The sequence below is a fragment of the Alligator mississippiensis genome, chromosome 1 (assembly GCF_030867095.1).
Source record: "Alligator mississippiensis isolate rAllMis1 chromosome 1, rAllMis1, whole genome shotgun sequence".
NCBI classification, from domain to species: Eukaryota; Metazoa; Chordata; order Crocodylia; family Alligatoridae; genus Alligator; species Alligator mississippiensis.
This window is the reverse complement of record NC_081824.1, coordinates 127,063,342-127,082,282: the sequence shown is the minus strand read 5'-3', so window position 1 is coordinate 127,082,282 and position 18,941 is coordinate 127,063,342. Positions and strand designations below refer to the sequence as shown.

The following is an 18,941-nucleotide window of genomic DNA, read 5'->3' as shown; positions in this document are numbered from 1 at the left end:
CCGCTGCCCTTCTACCGCTTCTCCATCCTCCTGTGCTTGCTGTTCCAGCACCACACCCCAGCTGCAGCCAAGACTGCAGGTGGCAGCAGAAGCTGGCCCAGCTCAGCCAGCACTGCATGGAGCTAAGCAAGAATCCTGGGGGCCAGGCCAGCTCCTGCCAAGTCCTGTGGCCCAGCGCTGCAGCTGGGAACCATGTAGTGCTAGAGTGGCAGGCGGGGGGAGGGGAGTGGTGGGAGTGGCAGACAGGAAAGTGGGGAAATAGCTGCAGCAAGTGGAGGGGGAGTAGGAGCAAGTGGGCACATGGGAGTGCAGCAACAGTTGGGCTGGAGTGTGGGGCCTGCACCAGTGTGCAGTGCCAGTAGGGGCCCAGAGTGGGAGAGTGGAGTGGGAGGAGAGTGGGCTGGCAGGGGCTCTCTGGGGCTATGCTGGGCTGCACCAGCAGGGAAAGTGGGGAGCTGGCCTGGCACCATAGAGCCCCTGCCATCCTGGGCCCTGCTCTTCTGCCACTGGGCCCCAGGCATCCCATCGGCGTGGGCCCTGTGCTCTTGCCTAGCTGTTGCTGTGCACTCCCACTCACTGCCACTTCCCCACTGCCTGTTGCAGCCATTTCCCTGCTTTCTTCCCCTGCCCCCACCCCGCCCACCCACTGCTCTGGCACCACATGGTTCCCAGCTGCAGCACTGGGACCACAGGAGCCAGCCTGGGCCGGCCGCAAGGACTGGAGCGATAGTCCATGGTCCTCCCCTGCCTCCTTCCCCCCATCCCATTCTTATCTTCTGAATTATCCTCACTAGAAGAGGGAGGTGGGAACACTCCCAGGGTCCCAGGCCAGAAGCCTAGGTGTGGGGGTGCTGGAGGGGTTGGGGCCATGTGGGTCTTGCTGCTGCAGCTGCCGGGTCCTGCTGTTGGCTCACCCTGGGTCCTACTGCCCCTGGCTCTTGTCATCAGGGCTGTCCTGGGTGGGGGGGAGGGGGGCAGAAAATCGGGGCAACTGCCCCTGGCCCTGTGCGTTGGGGGGGTGGGGGGGCACAGAGTAGGGCGGAGCAGCAGTGGCACAGAGCTGGCTGGAGCAGTGGCTCTGCGTCCAGGCACTCGCTCCCCCCCTGCCAATGGTGGTGGCAGCTTTTTTGGGTCTGGGTCCCCGCATGGGCTGATTTGCCCTGGGCCCCACACCCTGCTGGGGTCGCCTATGCCTGTCATCTTTGACAGGCAGCCAGGGGCAGATAAATATTAATTTTCTAAATTTTGTAGGGGTCCTGCAGGCCAGATAGAATGGCCTGGCAGGCCACATTTTGCCCATCCCTGTGATAAGGGGAGAGGGGCATAATTCCCCTCACCTCTCCCAGCCCATGGGGGAGAGGGAAGAGGCTAGGGAACTTGGGCTGGAGGGACTGGTCCCCTGCCACCTGTGAGCACAGGACGAAGCTTTGTAGGATCAGGCTGAGGTGGGAGGTGTCGTAAAGACCTGGCACAATCATTAAATGTACATGCTGGAGACAGAGCTAAGGGAACAGGACGGGGTCCCTGGCTGCTTGGGCTGGTATGACCATAGAAAGCAAAGAACTACATTTACATTATAAAACAGAACCTGTAAAAGTTGGGAGACAGACCTAAGCAGAGACAAAAGACTCCTGAATGCATAAGAGTCCTGCCAAAGGTGCTATAGGTGACAAGCATGCTCATGTCAAGACACCCAAAGGGGAAAAGGGGTGCAAGTGTGCCTGTAAAATCCCAAGCAGAGATGAGCCCTGTGGGATTTCCACTCCAACACTTAAGACCTGTTGATTCCCCAAGAAGGACTCCCTGAATACCTGGCTGTAAGGAGACACTCTGCCCTTAGGGTTACATAAGGCTTATGCAAGGTTTTCTCTTGTCTTTTTGGTTTATTACATTCCATTTTAAGTTAGATTAAGTTGTATGTATGCTCACTGTGTTTTACTGGGCTGTATCTTAGCTTAGGCAAAGATTTTTGGTTGTTCTTTGTTGTGTGCTTGAGGTTGCAAAGTGCTGTGTTCAATACATGCTTACTTCAGAGAAAGGACTATTTTTGTTCAAGGTTTATGAATTCAATGTCACTACCTTTTTACTCACCCACCCCCTCCTCAGCCTGGCAAGGGCCACCCTTCCCCAACCTAAGTGGGGAGCAGGGGGGGATGGGGGCAGAAACCTAGCAGACACTGCCCTCCCCGCCCCAGGCAGACCTGGATTGGGATCCCACGTGGAAGAGGATTTAAAACTCCCACCCTCCAGCATGCTAGCCCTGGGCTGGGGCCTGGCCATGTCCCCTCTGCCAAATCAGGGAACAGGGGGGCAGAGGGAGGCCTTGGAGCTTCACTCCCCTCCCTTCGGCAGCAGCTGGCAGGCCGGGAGTCACGCTCTAGCACCCCCTGGCTTCTGGCCTGAGCCACTGCACGCATGTGGCTGCATTCCCTGAATCAAAAGTGAATGCCTATTCACTTGCTTCTCAGTTTAATCTCTGCAGCTTAGATTAACCTGCAAAGACTGAATCGATTCAGCTTCGGGCTTTTTGACTGTCTGTACTTAGCCAAAGAGAACAGACAAAGGCCCCTGGAAGACATTACTAAGATCACAGTATCATAGTACTTAAGGTCAGATGGGACCTAAACAGATCGTCAGGTCCGACCTCCTGCCCTGGGCAGGAACAGGTGCTGGGGTCATATCACCCCAGCTAAATATCTGTTCAGCCTCCTCTTGAAGACCCCCAAAGTAGGAGAGAATATCACCTCACTTGGGAGCCCATTCCAGAGCCTGGCAGCCCTAAGTGTAAAGTAATGTCTCCTGATGTCCAGCATGAACATTCTCTCTAACAATTTGTGGCTGTTATTCCTAGTAACCCAGGGTGGTGCCCGGGGAAACAGAGCTTCCCCCAATTCTCGCTGGAGTAAGAATTTCTTCCCCTGTCACTTGACTCACCCTTACTTTTGTGGGGATTTTGTGGGTGCAGGCAAAATCCTCTGTCACCACAGGCTGGATCTAGTTGCTCGACAGGCTGTGGCCATGTTGCTGACCCTGCACTAGAGCAGTGGTGTTCAATCTCTGGCCTGCAGGTTCTGATCAGCCTATGGGGCTCCCAAGGGTGAAGAATTTTCTTTTTTTTTTTTTTTTGGAAGGTTCAACAGAACTGTGGCAATTAACAGGACCACTACTCCCCCCACTGTCAAATTTCTGTGGCAAATCCAGACCCACAGCTGTACAAGTTGAGCAACACTGCACTGAAACGTGTTCTTCTCGAGCCTACATGGAACCCAAGCATCACTGCTGTCAACGAATGCCTATAAAACTTGCTGATAATCCATGTCCCCCAGGATGGTCTACAACTGGCTATTAATCATTCCTTTATTTCTATCCATTTTTCCTTAAATTTTAAAGGCCCGAAATCCTGCTGATGAACCAAATGGAAGTAAATATGATATGGCATTAAAGTAATTTGTTTTCTACTTGCTCTAGAGTCTAGAAAAGTTCACACCTACCCACCCACCCACTTTAAGAGTTTACAGGTCAACCACTCAAATGACTACAGGTGACAGAATTAAGGTCGCCTGTGCAACTTATTGTATCTATTATGATGCAGTCTAATTACATCACCTACAAGTTCCCCCCCTCCTCATAGGACACCATGCCTCATGTTATATTCAGCCCTAGAGAACTAGATTTTATTCCTGCCTCTGCTTCACATTGCCAGCGTCAGGCAAGGCAAAATAATTACAATCCGAACTATTCACAGGTGGTCAACCCAGCTCCATTTCATTTTTTAACTTCAGTCTCCATTCAATGTCAGGCTATATAAAGAAGATGCTCTGGCATCTCTAAACCAATAATGGTAGATGGCAGACAAAATACTGAATAAGGGAGAGATCACTCTAGAGAGAATTTGGTTCAGTGCTCTCCCTCTATAGCATCCATTTCTGTCACTGTGGGAGACAGAATACTGAGCTAGATGGACCACTGGTCTGATCCAGTATGACACTTACATTCCTATGAAAACTGTGTTCTACCCACCCTAGCACAACAGGTTACAGTAATTTCATACAATAACGCTCAACTGAGTGGGCCATTAAACATAAGAAAAAAACACAACAGATTTCACACATTCTAAATTAAGTAACCATGTGCATTGTTGTATTTATTAACTTCTTTTTGTAGCCTGATGTTGAATGGAAGCGGAAGTAAAAAATTAAATAGGGCTGGATGTTGCTTATAAATCATAATCCCATTCCCTGTGTTCTCTTATTTTATTTTGCTTTCTTATTTTCATCCAATTAAGGAAATTGCAATTGAAACAAGATGGCTTATCTGGATCTGGAGACATAAGAAAATACTGGTAATGAGGTTTGGTTCTGCCTGATAGGTTATTAATTTAATACCTTCTTTCTTAACCAGTTCCCTGACTCATTTCACTTTCCCACCCTACCTTTTTCTTGTCTTTTTCTTATGCTGAATGAGACTAGGATTTTATAGAAAGTTAGGAAGTAATCATGTAATTAATATATTCACCAGAGTGCACACAAGCACAACCAAAAGGCCATTTTAAATTATGGCCCATTTGCCAAGAGTTTAATTTTGCAAATACAATATATGGCCTTAATAGAGGTGCACCACTACATTGGTCCAATATCAGATCGGTACCAATATAAAGAAAATTGTCTATATCCAATATTGGCCCAATGGGGCCAATAAATTTGGCTGATGAATGCCCGTGCTGCGTGCAGCTGCAGCACAGCTGCAGCACAGCATGGAGCACAGCCAGCAGCGTGGAAAGTTGCCTCCAGCTGGTAAGTTGGAAGTGGGGAGGGAAGGTGTGTAGGGAGGGGACAGATCAATACCCCTGCAGTGAGGGAGGGGGCAGGCACGGGGCAGGGGGAGGGAGCAGAACGTAGCAGTGGCTCATGGGGTGGGGGCATGGCTCCCGCCGCTGCTTGCACCCGAGGAAGGCGGGGGGGGAGGGGGATGTGCCCCCAAATCTGCGCACTACGAGTTGGGTTGTAGCTGTGGGGTGGAGCCAGAGCCAGTGCTACTTGGGGCTCTTCTCAACAGAGGCTGGGCTCAGAGCGGGCTCCAGTGGCGCTGGAAGGAGGCTATAGCCACCCCAAATTTCACTGCAGCTCTGCTCCCAGCCCTGCGCTGCTGCCCAGCACCTGGCATAGACATGGCTGAACACCCCACCTCCACCCAAACACTGGGAAAAGCTGCAGCTGCACTGGGTGTCAGCACGGGGCCGGGAGCATAGCTACGGCAAAATCTGGGTTGGCTACAACCTCCTCCCAGTGCTCCGGAGCCTGCTCTGAGCTCAGCTCCTGCCAAGAAGAGCCCCGAGCAGCACCAGCTGTGGCTCCATACGGCAGCTGCAGCCTGTGCTGCGTCACACAAATCAGGGGGCACACACCCCACCTGCCCTCCTGGGGTGCAAGCAGTGGCAAAAGCCGCTCCCACTCCACGAGCCTCAGGTCCATCCCATGTCCTCCCCCCACCCTTGTTGGGCAGCGCTTGCCCCCACCCCCTCCCTCACTGAGCAGGGTGTTGATCTGCCCCGCCACACCCCTTCCCTCCCTTCTCCCTTTCCACCACAACAGACTTACCAGCTGACGGCAGCTGTATCGGATGGTGGATCAATGTTGGCTGATATGCATCCTAAATATCGGCTATCAGTATAGGCCCCTAACATCTCTGTTGGTGCACCCCTAATTCTTAACATTTAATAAGTGTTCCTATGTAGACCATAGTTAACAAGATCATGAGGGATCTAGATTATCCAGCAAACACTGTCAGATATGCCTTCTAGAAGGCAACTGTCTATAAAAAAAATAACTAGTTATTTTGCTTGTTCCACACTGACTGCAGCATATGCATTACTCCGTTTTCAAGAATAAATGTTAGTTTTATTTTTTGAATAGACCAGAGTGAATATATCAACTGAATATTGGTAGTAAAGTGCAAGTGCTCACACCTACTTATTATTTCTGACAGATAAATAGGCTATGGGGGAAAATATTTCAAAGACTATATAAGTAGAGTCACATAAAGAAAAAAACTTGTTCAACTTCTGTATATTTTTGCCCGTCAAGTGAAAAACTCCTTAAGGGTCTGCAACAAAGAGCAACAATTCTGGGCTACTTCAAAATATTAAGGTTACATACAATACACTGCAGACAATAAAAGCACGAACTGAGATTCGAACAGCAACACTAACTTCACTAGTTGACAGATCCTGTATATTTAACTGAAAATCTAACAATATAGGCAATATTATACTTTATAATACACTTGCAATTCTCAAACTTGAGTGCTTAACTGAGTTTTAAGTGTGAACCGGTGTTTTTTGTTTAAGATTTATAATACATTTTGCAACTGGAGGAATGTGGACATGATGGAAATCTCATCAGGAGGAAGATTGAAAAAAAACTAACTCATGACTATTTATCTTGAAATAAAGTTTTTTTTATATACAATAATAATTTTGCCTTTGATAAAAAAAGGGCTAAAGGAAGATTAGAAATTATTATGAGCCAAGCACTAAAGGAAAAAAAAAGTGCACCATCTACAGAAAACAACCAATTAAATAACACACACTCATAGCTGATTCCATGCAACTTCCTAAACACTAAAGTAAATGCTATCATGTTATGCATGATGAGAATTTCAGAGTACTTCTATTCCATGCTACACCATCCCCACTGGGACAGATGTTCAACTTAACTGAGTCATTGCCTTACTACCCATATGCCATTCAACTATCCAGAGTTGTCTATCAGTTCAACTGGTCTGTGATAGTGTTCGACTATCCTGCAAGAGACATGAGCACTATATATGATCCAAGGGAATCAAACTCAGTACTATAGCTGAACCATGTGTTACAATTCATGTTACACAATCAAAATGCTCTGTCGATAAATATTTGCTTCTGCAGAGGTAGTCAGTTTTCATATGCAAACCCATACAGTGAGAAGTACTCTGGGGACACTAAAAGTAGAGGAACACAAAGTTTATTTGGAACAAAATGGTATGTCCATTTTTTTCATGCTCACTGTGATGCAATGAATTCAGAGGGAAAAAACAGTATCAGATACTACCAAGGATATCATACATTATTTTGCGACAAAGCACAGTCTTGGTTCAGGGGACATACCAATATTCTTTTCAAGAGAAGAGATAGAAAAGAGACCACACAGTTAAAAGCTACAGTAATTCCACCTGCTCTGAAGTACATGGGAGAAATGTTAAGTCCAAGCATCGTAGGGTTAGTCCCTTGCCCTCACCTACCTTTTATACCTCAGTGCCTAAGCAGCTGTCAATCTTAACCCTCCTCCATGAAGATCTACCTTGTCAGGGAGAACAAAGGTCACAAAAGAGGCAAAAGGAAGAAAAAAAAAAAACTATGAAAAGCTGGAGACTAGCCCCTTGTAGGACTAGTTCCTTGTAGGAGTCTCTGACAGCATGTAATAAAGCAAATCTTTCATGTTCTGAAGCTCGTATTTTTATCCATAGTATATAATCAATTTAACTGAACACATTTGTTTTTCCTCTAAGATATCCAAGTTTGCTTTCTACTTTTCAAGAATATAATAAATAAGTTTTTAAATCAAATCTCAAGAGGTTTTTGTTTTTTTTAAAATCTAGGGATATTTTTCCAATACTACTTCTAAGAAACATCCTAACAAACAATGAAATGAAGCATACTGAGAAATTCTCAGAGATTGTAAGAAATGGTTGGAAATCTATGCTTTCTGCTCTACAATAAATGCCTTAGTAAGAAATAAAATCACAGTGAAAAATGTTACGATGCATCAGAATACAGAGAATGCCTCGTACTCTGGTAAAATACATGATTATAATCTATACTGAACAATACACACGTCAGTAGATGAGCACGTGGTAAGAACACCACAAATGTTTCCTACAGATACCGATTTTGCTTCAGATAATCATGTCTGCCATTACTAAATTAAATTAGCATCATGGTCTCAATATGAGGTTTAAATTGTTAAACTAAGTCAAGCTACTTCAGCAGCTTAGGAAGCTAGTTTGAAGAATACCAAGAAATGGAGCAAATTAATGTATCAACTAAGACAGCTGAGCATAAATACAGCTAAATTTCCTTTTTTCTCCCCTTTTCTGGATTGGAATCTGGTAGATGACAAGGCAGTTATACCATTTTATAGGCAGACTGAATACATAATACAATATATTTCTTGTACCCAAGTAAGATTAACTATACAATACTCAACAAGGACACAAAAAATGCCTGACATTTTCCTAATCTGTTACAAACTGGTATTCAGCCTACCAAAAACAATGTCACTATAATGGTTTCCATCTTTCTCAACATGAAGTTTCTCACCTCTACAAGTAAAATTAACTATTTTACAGGAATCAAAATATTGGCACAAGAGCATTTGGGAGGTATATATAGACCAGAAAGTTTCCAGTTTTGTATATTCATATTTCATGTTGATAAAAATAGTATATTTTTGGATTAAACATCATAATAATAGGTCATCCATATTACTATATAAAATCTTTATCCTTTCCCCAAAACAGAGCTAAAAAGCTACACCCTGTTCATACATGCGGTCAAGATAAATCTGGTTTATTGAATCCATATGTGTGGGTATGTTTTTGACAAACAGCAACCAAGAAACAAAATTAGGATCATAGGAAACTAGAGCTGAAAGGAACCTCATCTAGTCCCCTGCTGAAAGCAGGCTCACCCCTGACTAGATCATCCCAGTCATTTCCATCTAACCTACTCTTGAAAATTTCTAGGGATGGAGATTCCATACTTCTCTAGGCAGCCTGTTCGAGTGCCTAACTCATACGGTTAGAAAGGTCTTTCTAGCACAGTAAAGAGCTGATTCAAATAAAACGTACTACATTAATATTTTCTAATTTTACATTCTAATTTAAATTTAAATTTATTTTTCATCACTGCTGATAGGAATATATTAATTGTGATGGGGAGGGGGGAGGATCTCTTAAGAGGCAATTTGCAAACATGTCGAAAGAATTTCCGTTACTAGTTACAGACCATATGTCTCTACTGATAAACTGTCCAAATTTCTTAATAAAAGTCTTTGTCATCATCCCACCACAATACCTAATAAGACACTAATTAGTAACAAGATACATTGTTCCTGGAAAGAACTTAATTAAGGAAGCCTCAGTATGGTCATGAAAAATCTTTACGTCCTATTTTATTCATATTATGCAAATGCTATATCAATTACTGAAAGAAAAAACAGCAATAGATTGCTATCTTTTAAACTGTATTGATAAGTCCTTTTAGTTTCCATACAGAATATCACAATGTTTGCCGAACAAATAAAAATTACCGTTCATCAGCATTTTCCACTGCTTTGCTGGAAGACAGAATAACAGTACTTTAAATCGGTGGAGAACACCAATAGGATGGCTTTTTTAGTTCAGAAGCACTGTCATTGAACTCCTGTAATTATTTGTTACCCTAGGCATTCAATACTTGTAAATTTACATGTGAAATGTCTGTGATCTTTTATGGGAAAGATTCTCAATACTGCAGAAATAGAACTGAAAAAAAAAACAATGCAATTATTGAAATACAGAATAGAGAACATTTTCTTTAAGTGTAGTCTCAGTACTCCAAGGGGCTGCAAGTGGTCCTGGAAACCTTTAAAGTAAATCAACAGCTAAGACAGCTATAGTCCTGACAACTAGGTGCTGGGGGTCAGTTATTTTAAGTGCAGTCAGCTTGCTTAATTATACTTCCTAGCCGTATCTACACCAGACGCTGTACTGCTCAGTAGACTAATCTACTGCACAGTAAAGCATCACCATCTACATGTTCAGGCACTTACTAAACAGTAAATTAGTTTACTGCGCAGTAAATTTACTACTTGCTTATGCAGTAAAGCCATATAGTGTTAACTGCATGTGTAGATGCACCCTCCAGGGAGTAAATCACCCTTTTGTTTCTGAAAATATGAGATGGGATCTGCTTCTGAATGCACCATATGAAGATCCCTAGTAAGATCATATGTTCAGGGTGACATGCCATTCGGTGATGATCTTGTTGGGATTGCCCTGGCTAAATTCCACCTGTACTCTACTCAAGAAGATATGAATGATGGTTCTTCAGTAACCTTGTGGGGCCTCACTCCAAAGGTAGAAGAGAAGGATCTCTTTTCAGTGCTAACAATATAACTCTAGTGATAGCTATGAGCAGCATTTTTCCTATTTAAGCAGCAATACCAAAAGATATAGGGGCTGCTACCAATCATTTTTCAGCACTTGGAACTTGTTTCAGTTGGATTCATACTGCTTCAGGATATATCCTGGATCCACCTGGACCCTTTGATGGCCTTCATACCAAGCCAGTATCAGGTCTGTTGCTCCCTATGCTGTTTTTAGTCAGATTTTGATCAAGGATACTCTGTTCTTCAAAGGAGTGATGTGTTGTCTTCCTTTTCAGTACTGTTCTTCATATTCAGAATTATATTTGAACTGCATCCAGCTGCAAGAATTTACTTCAAGGCACAAACACTTGTTTTATTGCTTATGATACTGGCACCAGAACAGGCAGTATAGGCCCCAAGGTGCTGAAGCCAAGATCAACAGAAAAGAGAATTTTCCAAGAATGAAGTAGTCACTATTCAAGATCATGCTGTCACATGGGTCAGATCTTTTTCACCTTCTTCCTAGTGTCCAACACTTCTTTCCAGCACACTGTGTGTGACCCAGCTTGTATCAGCCCATACTGACCGATCTGGCCTCATTTTGATAGCAACTCCCACCTTTGCATCAGAACTGATTCACATGGATTGCTCTGGAATACGTATTTCATGTTGAGTATCTTTGTATTGCACATCTAACAAGAAAAGGACTTGTACCAAGAATACCACTTTTGTTTGTGCTAGGGAGAAGACATCGATTATATCCATCTTCAGTAAGGAACAGATAGAGAAATTGGGATCCTTTTATTAACAATATAACGGCTAAATTGGTCTAGTTACAAATCCAAAGAGGCATATTCCATCTCGGAGGAAAGGCAGCAAGAGGGCACAGCAGCCCCCCTGGCTCCTCAGGGACCTAGCAGACCTCCTGAGGCTAAAAAGAAAGGCCTATAAAGGATGGAGGATGGGAGTCACCTCCAAGGAGGATTATTCTGCACTGGTCCGGTCCTGTAGGGAACATACCAGGAAAGCCAAGGCTGCAACTGAATTCCAACTAGCTTTGAGCATCAAGGACAATAAAAAGTCTTTTTTCAGATACGTGGGGAGCCGGAGGAAAAGCAGGGGAAAATGTTGGACCCCTGCTGAACCAGATGGGGCAACTGACAACTGACGCCCAGGAAAAAGCCAACCTATTAAATAAGTACTTTGCGTCGGTCTTTCATCAGTCCCACGGGACGCCCATGTCCGCTACGGGACAGGGAAGTCCGGGTGAGGGTGATCCCCTGCCCTCCATTGATGCTGACTTTCTGAAGGAACATCTTGAGAAGCTGGATACCTTCAAGTCAGCTGGCCCTGACAATCTTCACCCCAGGGTACTCAAGGAGCTGGCAAGCATCATAGCCCAGCCTCTAGCACGGATCTTTGAAAACTCTTGGCGCTCTGGTGTAGTGCCCGAAGACTGGAAGAAGGCCAATGTGGTGCCTATCTTCAAGAAAGGGAGGAAAGTGGATCCGGCTAACTATAGGCCTATTAGCCTGACTTCTATCCTGGGGAAGATCTTAGAAAAGTTTATTAAAGAGGCCATCCTTAATGGACTGGCCGACACCAACATCTTAAGGGATAGCCAGCACGGGTTTCTTGCGGGTAGGTCTTGCTTGACCAATCTCATTTCCTTTTATGACCAGGTGACCTATCACCTGAACAAGGGAGAAGAGATTGATGTCATATATCTTGACTTCAAAAAAGCCTTCGATCTGGTTTCCCATGATCACCTCTTGGAGAAACTGGCCAATTGTCGCCTTGGGTCCTCCACTATCCACTGGCTGGAAAACTGGCTCCGGGGTCGGACCCAGAGGGTAGTAATTGATGGAAGTCACTCATCGTGGTGTCCTGTGACCAGTGGTGTCCCCCAAGGCTCTGTCCTTGGACCCATACTGTTCATCATCTTCATTAAGGATGTGGACACTGGAGTCAGAAGCGGACTGGCCAAGTTCGCCGATGACACCAAACTTTGGGGCAAAGCATCCACACCAGAAGACAGGCAGGTGATCCAGGCTGACCTGGACAGGCTCAGCAAGTGGGCGGATGAGAATCTGATGGTGTTCAACGCTGATAAATGCAAGGTTCTCCACCTTCGGAAGAAAAACCCGCAGCATCCTTATAGGCTCGGCAGTGCTATGTTGGCTAGCACTATGCAAGAATGAGACTTGGGGGTCATCATTGACCACAAGATGAACATGAGCCTGCAATGCGATGCGGCGGCTAGTAAAGCGACCAAAACGCTGGCTTGCATCCATAGATGCTTCTCATGCAAATCCTGGGACATCATTCTCCCCTTGTACTCGGCCTTAGTGAGGCCGCAGCTGGAGTACCGCGTCCAGTTTTGGGCTCCACAATTCAAAAAGGATGTGGAGAAGCTTGAGAGAGTCCAGAGAAGAGCCATGCGCATGATCAGAGGTCAGGGAAGCAGATCCTACGATGACAGGCTGAGAGCCCTGGGGCTCTTTAGCCTGGAAAAGCGCAGGCTCAGGGGTGATCTGATGGCCACCTACAAGTTTATCAGGGGTGACCACCAGTATCTGGGGGAACGTTTGTTCACCAGAGCGCCCCAAGGGATGACGACTAGGCCGAATGGTCATAAACTACTACAAGACCGTTTCAGGCTGGACATAAGGAAGAATTTCTTTACTGTCCGAGCCCCCAAGGTCTGGAACAGCCTGCCACCAGAGGTGGTTCAAGCGTCTACATCGAACACCTTCAAGAGCAAACTGGATGCTTATCTTGCTGGGTTCCTATGACCCCAGCTGACTTCCTGCCCTTTGGGCAGGGGGCTGGACTCGATGATCTTCCGAGGTCCCTTCCAGCCCTAATGTCTATGAAATCTATATACAACCCTTAACTGATGCTTACTAACTCAGTGTCTGGGACAGGTTTCAGACAGGTTTTCTAGATTGTAAAATGATAGCTTCTATTATATTTTAAAAGTGTAAAAGACTTCTCTTTTTTAACCTTGAAGAAGGATACTTCCTTCATTCTGTTTACCTTCATTTCTTTTTTTTACCCCTAGCATAAATTAACGTTTATATAGCACACCAGAAACATACGTTTTTTCATGTGGAATTCCAGGGCTTAAAATCATGCAGGCTTCCTGCTCCTGGGGGAAAAATGCTTTAACTCTGGGGAACAGAGGACAGAGACATGGATCCCAAATTTTAGTTAAAATTTACATGCACTCTGTGCAGTCAATGCATGGCAAAGATACACAAAGCAAGTCAAAACAAAATACAAAGGCCAAGGTCCACCAAGGAATGTCACAATTCAGTTTAGTTTCAAAGTAGCTAGGGTCAGGAGGGACCTGAACGGATCATCTAGTCTGACCCCCTGCCACAGGCAGGAATGAATGCTGGGTTCACAAGACCCCAGGCAGATGATCATCCAACCTCCTCTTGAATTTGCCCAAGGTAGGGGCAAGGACCACTTACCTGGGAAGTTGGTTCCTGATTTTGGCCACCCTAACTGTAAAATATTGCCTTCTGATCTCTAACCTAAACTTATTCTCCATCAACTTATTACCATTGTTCCTGGTCAAACCAGGTGGTGCTGGGGAGAAAAGGGCTCTACCTATTTGCTGTTGATCTCTCCTGATGAGTTTGTAGGCAGCCACCAGGTCCCCCCTCAGCCTCCTCTTGCTGAGGCTGAACAGGTTCAGGTCCCTCAGTCTCTCCTCATAGGACCTGTCCTGCTGCCCTCTCACCAAGCGGGTGGCCCTCCTCTGAACTCTCTCCAGGCTGGCCACATCCCTTATGAAGTGTGGCACCCAGTACTGGACGCAGTACTTCAACTACGGCCTGACCAAAGTCACATAGAGGGGGAGTATCACCTCTCTGGACTGGCCTGAGATGCACCTTTGGATGCATGTTCAGGTATGGCTGGCCTTGCTGGCTGTGGTCTGGCATTGGCGGCTCATGTTTTTCTTGGAGTCAATAATGACTCCGAGATCCCTTTCCGCCCCTGTGCTTTCAAGAAGGGAACTCCCCAGCCTGCACGTATGCTGTGGATTCCTTCTCCCAAGGTGCAGCACCCTGCATTTGTCTATGTTGAACCACATCCTATTCTCATCTGCCCACTTTTGTAGTCTGTCTAAATCTATTTGCAGCCTCTTTCTCCCTTCAAGTGTGTCCACCTCGCCCCACATCTTAGTGTCATCAGCAAACTTGGACAGCGTGCTTTCCACCCCCTCGTTCAAGTTGCTGATGAAGATGTTAAACAGTGCGGGCCCGAGCACTGAGCCCTAGGGTACCCCACTGCTCACATCTCACCAGGTTGAGTACATCCTGTCCACCACTACTCTCTGGGTGCACCCCATCAGCTAATTTTTTTACTCATCCAACTGTGTAGGCATCAGTGCCACAGTCACTTAATTTATTGATGAGGATGGGGTGAGAGACAGTGTCAAAGGCCTTCTTAAAGTCTAGAAAGACTACGTCCACGGCGACACCATCATCCTAGTATCGTAATACTTGCATATCTAACATTAGTGAGGTAGGCACCTATAAATGGCATTCACAACAGGCAGCCTATTGAGAAAATGGACAACACTTAAGCGGTGACAGGAAACAAAACAGAGGTGTGCAAATCCTGCCTCTCCAGAGCTTCATTGGGCAGCAGGAAGCAGCAGCCAGGAGGAGCATAAACTTGCGTCCCAACACTCCTCAGAAGCGATTCATTCTAGTCCTGGCTCTGAGGACTACTGTTCATTTTGCTTTAATCCATCCTTGTGCTGATTACATAATCATGCTGCCTCTTGCATGCTTCCCTGGTCCCATCTTGTGTTGTTTTCTACATCATGGCCCAGTTTTAACAAGAAGGGTGGAATACATCCTCATCCCAGTCCTGCCTAAAAAGCCTGATAACTAGGCAAGATATAAGGCCTGATATTTCCTTCTGAGAAATAGGAAATATAGGTTTGAATCCCCTCAGTCCAAATGGGGAACCTAGAACCCAGTCCCCTACTTCCTGAGTGTCCTAACAACAAGACAGGCACTGCTTCCCTTCTATTCCACCCCAACTGTTATTGAATGGAAATAGCCTTGGCTACTGAACTCAAAGCTAATATTGTTAGAAATGATCAGAACACACCTACTAGACTGCGCCTCTCATGGGACTCTAGCACAAAAAAGTCTTAGCTTATGAATCAATTAAGTAGGAGTGCACCAATATATCGGTTGACTATCAGATCAGCACCAATAAAAGAAGAAATGATGCTACTGGCTATCGGCATTTTTTGGTTGTTGAAGCCGATAATTATGGGTGCATGCTGGGGGGACACGCTGGCAAACAGTCTGGGGTCCCTGTGCCCTGCCACCAGCCCAAGCCCATAGCAGATTACAGGTCCTAATGAGCACTGGGAGGGAGCAGGGGCACTGGGTAAGAGTCACAGGGTGCTCGCTCAGCAACAGAGACCATTACTGGTTCCTGCTGTTGCTGCTGCCATGGCAACATCACATGCACAGCAGAGGTCTAAGCACCAGGGCTGCTGCTGCAGAGACAGACTGTGTGGGGCTAGGTAAGGTGCCGCACAACGGACATTCTGCTCCACCAGATGCCTTTGCAAAAGTAGCTTCTCCGTGGTGGCTGCAGGAGCTTGGCTACATGGGGCCTGCCGGCGCTGACATGGTGGCATGCTCTGGGGCTCCAAGGGTGCCTGGTGCCACTGTCCACCTGGGAGTCTACCCCACTGATCCAGGATGGCAGCACAGGCTGCACGGGGAGCATGGCTGCAGGTAGGAACCATGGGCAAGGGGGCAATGTGCATGGGAATAAGGCAGTTACCGCCTTCCTTATCAAGGGCTGGATCAGGCAGGAGGCACGTATGTGTGTGTTATAGAAGCAAAACAAACAAAAATAAGATTTAGGTTGGTAGTTGTTGGGCTGCACGAGGCAGGCAGCAGTAGTGAACGGACCCTCAGCACGGATCTCTGCTCCTTGCAGAGCCAGGTCGCGTGGCAGAGCAGTGCTGGTCCCTGCTGAGCGACCTGGCTCTGCCACTGCCTGCCTCACGCTGCCCCAGCAATGTGGGGCAGGCAGTGGCGGTGAGGAGACCCTGGCACAGATCTCTGCTCCCTTACAGAGCCGAGCTGCACGGCAGGGACCAGCAGGCTTGCTCGTTATTCTGCGCAGCTTCCCTGCCCTGCGACCCAGCGTGACAAAGATTATAGATCCACGCGGGGGTCTTCTCGCCTGCATGGACAGCAATGGCCCTCCCCTGGATGAGCGACCCATGGCCCCGGCCTGCTCCCCACTGTGGCCCTGCAGCCCGTCACCCCATCAGGCTGGGCAGTAGTGCTGTGCAAAGCTTACAGCCTGTTCGAAACAGATTCGGCAGAGCCAAATCTCTGAAACAGATTTGGCCAAAATGAAACAGGACAGTGATCCGAAACACCAAAACAAATCACTGTTCTCCGCATCCACAACCGAATCAAAACACAGCCATTTCGTACAGCCCTAATTAACATGTTAATAAATTGTAAACATGGTATATATTCAGCCAGTTTATGACAATCAAATGGCAAACTAGATGCTAGGGGTCCCTATACACATGCAGCAAGGCTGTTCCAATGTGCTGTAATTACAGCATATCAGAGCAGACATGATTAATCAAGTCTGCTGGAGTGTGGTAATTACCATGCTCCAGTAGACTCCAGCATCTCATGCATCAGCATCCCTGTGTTGAAACATCTTTGTGGCTAGTTTATATTACATCTTAAATTGGTGTGGCATGTGTCCCAGATTGTCAGGTGCTTCACTGGGGTATGGGGCAGGCCTGGGGTTAGGACACTACCCTTCCCTGCCCAATCCCTAGGATCGGGCAGGTGACCAACCTTGGTCCTGAACCTGCCCTGTGCCCCGATACTCAGCTGAGCATTGGGGTGGGAAGAGGGCAGCGCCACATTAAGGACACAGCTGGGACAGGGCAAAGGACAGCCTGGGGTCCTGAATCAGGACTCAGGGCTTTCTTATGTCCTATCTATCTCAACACCCAGCTAAATTAGAAAGCAAGGTGCGAGTAGCTGAATTGAAAAATATAAGATTAAAAAAAACACAAAACCTGAAAGTGTAGGCTGTTTTAAGTGCCTTGTCCTGTGTCATAATATACATACATATACATACATTCTGCCTCAGAATATATTTCATGGTGCTACTTAAATTTTTGAATTTTACTTCATACTTTCTGAAATAAAAACAATTACAAGATTCTGAGAATGATTCCCCATAAAAAATATTGCGTTACAAATATAACTTCTCTTGTTTGACCTTAAAAATCAAAGGTCACTGAAGATGAAATGATATTATATAATTGAAAAGAGAATATTGGCTTTGGTGAGATCCCCAGATCACCAGCCCTAACCACACTAGATGTAATGTTTTTCCTTTATCGGACCAAGGGTTTGGGTCCCTGTCTTATGGACTCTTCTACTGAGGGTACTCCCCTACACTGGCTGCAGCCAACACCCAATGCCTCCGAAGGCTTAAAAAAACCCCAAACCATGACACATACGGGAGCAGCAAGGGGGGAGAGGAAGAGGGAAATTTCCTCCCAGACCCATGCAGCAATCAGCAACAGTCATATTCAAGTCCCAAGTCATTCAGTGCTTTTGGTTCAGGAGACCTTGGAGAAGATAGGAAATTTTTCCTATAGCTAAAACAGCTTTTTTGTTCATTTATATTTGATAATACAGTACAAATCCTACATTTTTTTTATTTTTTTTTTACACATTGAATCCCTTGTGATTTCAATTAGTTTTTAAGTGTGCAAGAACATAGAATGCTGCCCTGGGCTTGTATAATTATGGTGAGCCAAGACACTTAATAACTTAAAATTTCAATCATGTTGTTAATACATTAAAATCAGTGGATACAATGGATACAGTTGTCCACCTAATTATCCTGTGGTAGAGTCACAGCTTGTACTTTATTTTTTTTTAATAAAACTAGCCAAAAAGAAAACTGACTGTTCCAAGGGCCTCAGAAATTATCCCACAATCAATAAGTATGCACCATGTCAAATTTATGTAAAGTTCTGAAATAAATGCTAGAGTATTTGAATAAGTTCTTGAAGAAATGTGATGCCAGGAGGGATGGTACATGATTATGTATTTAGAAAATAAAGGAATGAATCAATTTTGTACACAAAGCTGGTACACAAAATTTGCAAACCGCTAAAGAGCTACCATTATCAACTGTAAGCTCTAACATGTTTCCACCTTGTTTAAATTCACAAATTAAATGCCGAATGTCTGTAAAAATAACCCATATTATAATGGATTCACATACATTTATCCTAGTGACACTATAGTTAATATTCACAACCCATAATACCATCCTTAAATCCTTTAACTGTCTCTTGAGTCTAGCATTTGAATTGTTTTAACATGTTGAGATACTGACTTTGTTAGGATTCTGAATATAAAGTTAACACTGCATGCAGTAGGGACAAATAAAGCAATGATATTACAATTTGTGTTTCTTTTTACTTTTTAGCTAAAAGATAAGACATCAGGCTTCATTCCTTAACTACTAGAAGCAAGCAAGATTATACAATACCCCAAGCCTGTCAGCATGGCATAGAAACAGACCTGGCTTTTTAGGTGCCTGAGCGCCCAGTAAGTCACTTGGGTCTTTTCCTATGCTCCTAAAGATCCTCTGTTGAATGTCTAGAACTTATCCCATCTTGGCAGGGATTTTTGGGATTTGCAAACTAGGTCTAGGTCCTCCTAG

At 45.4% G+C, this 18,941-nt stretch overlaps 1 protein-coding gene across 5 annotated transcripts in view; it reads right to left on the bottom strand.

Annotated features, from left to right (window-relative positions):
* The window catches only part of STXBP5 (syntaxin binding protein 5), a 215,377-nt gene that overhangs the window by 137,392 nt on the left and 59,044 nt on the right, over positions 1–18,941 (bottom strand). The gene's annotated exons all lie outside the window — the stretch shown is intronic.